Genomic DNA, 5659 nt, shown 5'->3' with positions numbered 1-5659 from the left:
CGTACAGCCACTGAGGAAAACGGGAGGCGGGCCGCCCCGCTCACCTCAGGGCTTCCTCTGCAGGGGCGTTCTGTGGGGTCAACAACGCCTGCTCCCGGTTTTCTTATCAAAAAAAACCACGGGGTGATCTTACCTCGCGGGACCTGCAGTTTTATTCGTGAGGCTGCAAGTGCCAAAGCAAAACCGCGCAGCTGCAGTGCTAAATACTGTTCTGCTTACGGTGACCTCTCTCCCAGGACAAGTCCGGCTCTGTCACAGGATTAACACAGCAGAGGAGCTCCTCTGCTGCTTGCAGACCCAACAGCTCACATCAGCTATGCTCCCCACCTGTGCTTATTCCATTCGGGTTTTGTTTTTCCTATTCTACTCCATCTGTTTTAGAAAATCAAGCAGCAATTGCTGTAGTAATGCTTTCCTCTGGGTCTGGATTATGGAGTGCTGCGGAAGGGAAGCAGTCACTGTATCAGCTCGTTCCACCACATGGAGGCTTCCCAATTAACACCCTTTAAAAATCGTTAGGCTACTCAAAAAAACTCCCCAGGATCCAAGCTGCTATCAATAGTTACAGAGAGTTAACTCCCATTTACGTGTTTTTTGTTCCTGCTGTCAGCATTTGTGATATTAGCAATCGGAAACACCTACATCTCTCAGTCACCGAGGGGTCCCCAGGTTTACAGGGGGGCCCATGAGGCCATGCAAACACTCCCGACACCTGAAGAACCTTTTAGGCCTTTGGAGGTGTGAGGTTTGGTTCTTGGATTGACCCTGATCCTGCATGTTTTTCCTCGGGGGTCGATAACATTGATTTCAGCTGGATTCCAAACAGGCACAGTGTTTACCAAGATGGATTAAGGAATGAAAACAAAGATGTAAAAACATACTTGGCATTAATCCTACAGAATTACAGGATTCTATGGAGTAATTTGATTACATCTTTTAGAAGTCTACATTCTATATATGAGACTTCTAGTGGTAAAAGCTCAGGACAATGTTGGAAAAACTACTATTAGCTTTTTGCCTGATGGCATAGTCAGCCTCTTTCTCCACCTGTAAAACTGGGCAGTATTAATACTTACTTCACACAGGAACACCAAGAGGTAAAAAAACCCCAACAGATTCCTGTGCAAAAGTACAAGACACCATGATTAAAGGCAAGCAGAAGTTTAATTTTCTGCAGCTACAGAGCTACAATAAATTAAAAGCACGTGGAGGGGAAATACCTTATGATTTGGTAGATCAAGCTGCACTGTGATTTATGCCCTGGGAAAAAGCTAATAATGTATTGTTAATGGACAAATTCAGCATCTAGGGAGGGCTCAAACCCAGGAATTACACACCGAGGGAAAGGCAACATGCAAAACAAGGAACCGCACACCAACAGTGAACAGGGGATCCAGCAGTGAAACAGGTATTAAATTCCTCTTAGACACATTTGGTAAGAGGCTTACACCATCTTAATATAATACTGATTCACTTTGCACACCCAGTGAATACTATCTAAAGCACATTACACTTTCAACCCACAAAAAACCTACATCTTTGAGTTAAAGCCCAGGTCACAGTATTTATCTGCACTGACTAAACACCTGTGTCACCTTTACTTTAAATGGTACCATCAGCACCTCAGTTTTTTCCATGCCTTGTTCCCTTCCCTTCCTAATTGTTTTCCTGTTAAAAGCCTAATTTTCCTTAATTTGGGAAAATTACTCCTGGGTTACTGATCTGAATCTGCATTCTCCTGACAGCAAGCAGATGTGGTGATCTATATAATGCGAGTTTTGTTTCAGGTTAGGCCTCCTCTCATATAACACGATGATAGTTTCTAACAGGTTTGAACTGAAAACACTGCTGGGAGATTCTAGCAGAGATTAATGACTATCAATCAGCTTCTAAAACAGCCTAATCACCACCTTACCTCTCTCTCCTTCTTACCAGAGAAGCTTATGCAGAGGCATCTACAAATCCTTCAGCACTACTCTCATTAAAACTTTTTTCCACTGCTTTCCAAAACCTTTTCTGCTTATTAAGCAGTCAGTACACCAAGACATTCCTCTGCAGCTGATACATCTTTATTTGCTTATGCCTTGCATTTCCCCAATTACTCTTTTTTAAGCTTTGGGTGTCTACAAATTGGCCTTATATTTGTAGTGTCTCGCACAAGGGTCCTTAGGCACGACCCATAAAACCACCGTTTGTGATAGGGACTAAGGCACCCCCTTCATGTTGCGCAGAGCTGGTCTCCCCAGATCTGGGGTGTCTCTTCTGCTCTCACCCACCTTTCCCTTCACGATAGCAACCTTTTCCACTGTTTGAACGTGCAAAGCCCTTAAATATAATACTTACTTTATGTTCGCCCCTTCTCTCAGCTCTCAGTTCTTCCTCACCCAACGTCTGGGGAGACAATTTCAGCAGCCAGGTAAAAACCAGAGACAGAGTTAGCCCATAAAAAGAGTAGGGATGAGTTCTCTTCCCTCCTCCATCTCCAGTATTCTTTTTTGGTTTTCTGTTGGTGTTGTTTTGGTGGGTTTTTTTTAAACAGAAAATTAATGATTTTAAGTCAAAGAGACTAATTTCTGTTGGCTGTGCTCCAGCTTTACCTTTTTTTTTTTTGTGGAAAATGGCCTCTGTCCTCAGAGTTCAGCACATCACTCAAAATAGATAAGTCAGGTGTCAAGGTAGTGTATCTTCTGGGTCCTTGATTCTCCAAGGCTCCTGATACTTCATTTTTCATAAAGACTAGATGAACACAGAGAAATACTGTACTGAGAGGTAATCATACTCACATAAAGCAGCCCCCTTTCCTACCAGCTGACAGGAATTAGTGATTTTGGTTTGGGATTCACTCCACTCAACTCCAAACATGAGTAATCAAGATACCTCTTTGAGATTAGGATTTATCAAATCCTAATTCATGTAGAAATTCTATAAACTGCACTGAATTACAGTTATTATGTGTATCTTTTCATCTCAATTTTGTAGTCTTGCCCAAAAAACCAACATCCCATGTTATTACTGCCCTCATTACTGTCAGATTCTTGCAAGACTGTGGCATATTGAAGCCACAGGATAGTTTTCCAAGAGCAAAGTAGTTTATGTCCATGCATTGTAATCCAACTTTAGAGTCACAGAAGTATCCTGCAAAGTTTTCCCTGAGTAAAAAAAAAAAAACCAAAGGTTTGGTTCCAACTTTGGGGAGAATGTGAGGGTTTTTAACAGAAGTTAGGCCTTATTGATAGGAAAAGAGGCAATGATGTAGGAAGCTTTTGCCCTGAATTGCTGCACAGCTCTGTATCTTCCTACTCCCTTAATTTTGTGAGGTTTAACAAAGAAAAGCCATGCAAGTTTCCATATTCTTGAGTATTCCAGGCTATGAAGCATAGGGAGCACGTGTTTCTCATCACTAAAGACAGCCGCAGGTATTATACATGGGACGATTAAACATTTAGTCAGTGAGATACAAGTTAAAAACAGAGGAATATGGAAGGTGACTGGGCAACTTTCAATAAAGCAAGAGTCAGTACAAAATAGGCGTAATTTATTACTCAAGATACTGCTCAATCCCCCAAACATGCAGTTTTCATTGCACCCAGAACATTAGCAGGGAAAAAAAAGGCCTGTCTCAAGATAAAGCACTAATAGCTTTATAAGTTTTTATATACTTAGGATTTTATCACATTGGGCTAGCGCTGCCATCAGACAAGGTGTCACTACAAATAGTACTATTTAGTATTATTTAAAATAATAGTATTATTTAAAAATAATAAAAACAATTAATGCATTAGAAAGTCACTTTGTTTTCAGACTCAGCAAGAAAATGCTTCAACAGTAACATTCAAAGTGTGTTTGTTACAACTAAAGTGGTTACAAAACCTTTTCTCTCAAATGAAAGCTCAGTTTCAAAGATTTGACATTACCAGAAACATCAAAAAGCTAGGGAAAGCACAGGAAGGGGGGAAAAAAAAAAAAAAAAAAAAAAAGAGGAGAATGCAGCTGGCCATGATACTCTGCAGAGAAAGATTACAAACTGCTTTTTTGTTAACATTACAGTTAGAAAAAATGCCAACTCCTGAAAATATTTAAAAACCAAAACCCCAAACTATTTTTCATGATGAACAAACCCACAACTCAGGAGCCACTTTTAGCCCATTTTTACTTTACTTTAGCTCAGGGACAATAAAAGGTGGAAAGGGAAATTTTTGTTGCAGTTGGTTGAACATCCCAACCTGGGAAAAAAACCAGGCGTCAGCCTCACACAATCAGTATGCCGCCCAACAGCAGCTCACGCATATTTTATCTTACTTATTTAATATTCTACTTATTAGAAAGCAATTACACCCATTCTTTACCTGTAAACAGCAATTGCGGCACGAATTATGCTCAGTTGCCTCCTCTCTGGCTTGGGGTGCGTTTCCCTTTACAGAAAAGTCAGGAAAGCCTCCCAGAGAGGGGCATTTTCCTCCTCTCTCCCTCTTTATGGAAATCTCCTGAGAAACTCCACCTTTCGGGGAGGAGCTGACAAGAACCAGACAGGACAGCTAAGCCAGGGGGAGATTTACAGGCCTACCCGTTCAAAAATAGAGCCTGGACGTTGATGTCTCCCCAGTGAGTCAAATTCATCGGGATTAGTTTTTAGATTAAAGCCTGAGGAAGAGCCCTCTCCACTCAACAGGAATACTTGCCAAGCGGGAGCTTGCTTTGTCATATGGCTACCAATTAATGGCGTGTACTACTAAATATTGGAATTTCTTTGTCCAAAACTCTGCATTGTTTATGAACTTGGAAGCTTGTTTGGGGACATAAGTTAAAATAATACATTATGGATTACACTGTAGATTTTCTCAGTTTCAAGGTAGAGACAATTGCACGGAAAGTGAGTTTTGGAGGCTGCGCTTTATTGCACGGCTACAAACAGAAGAGTGAAAAAAATTAGTAATGGTATCCAGATTCCCAGTCTGCGTAAGTGAAATCACATTTTTCTGAGGAGCATCATTTGTAGCATTTCACACGAAAGAGGCGTACTCCTTAAGCCTGCTCCCCACTTCAATATACAAATTGCGGGGTTTTCTTGGCTGTTCTGCCAAGCGCTTTGACTCACAAACCCCACTGGATCTCGCTGCAGCGAGTTTATTAACTCCCCTCGGCAGCCAATACAAATTTCGACAGAGATCATAAATCAGAGCCTTCAGCCCCAGCAGGTCACAGCCCAGCGTACCATTAGAAGTGGAAATCGGTGGAACTGTACGTTAATACACCAGGCTGTGACCTACAGCTGACCCTTCTCCGTTCTCCTGGAGCAGGGGGGTGCTGGTGGATGAAAAGCTGGACATGAGCCGGCAATGTGCGCTGGCAGCCCAGAAGGCCAACCGCACTCTGGGCTGCATCAAGAGAAGCGTGGCCAGCAGGTCGAGGGAGGGGATTCTGCCCCTCTACTCTGCTCTGGTGAGACCTCACCTAGAGTACTGCGTCCAGCTCTGGAGCTCTCAACACAAGAAGGACATGGAAGTGTTGGAGCAGGTCCAGAGGAGGGCCACAAAAATGATCCGAGGGCTGGAGCACCTCTCCTGTGAGGACAGGCTGAGGGAGTTGGGCTTGTTCAGCCTGGAGAAGAGAAGGCTGCGGGGAGACCTGATTACGGCCTTTCAGTACCTAAAGGGGGCCT

Source organism: Egretta garzetta, unplaced genomic scaffold (genome assembly GCF_000687185.1).
Source record: "Egretta garzetta isolate BGI_Z169 unplaced genomic scaffold, ASM68718v1 scaffold158, whole genome shotgun sequence".
Taxonomy (NCBI): Eukaryota; Metazoa; Chordata; class Aves; order Pelecaniformes; family Ardeidae; genus Egretta; species Egretta garzetta.
Note: the sequence above shows the minus strand (reverse complement) of the source record.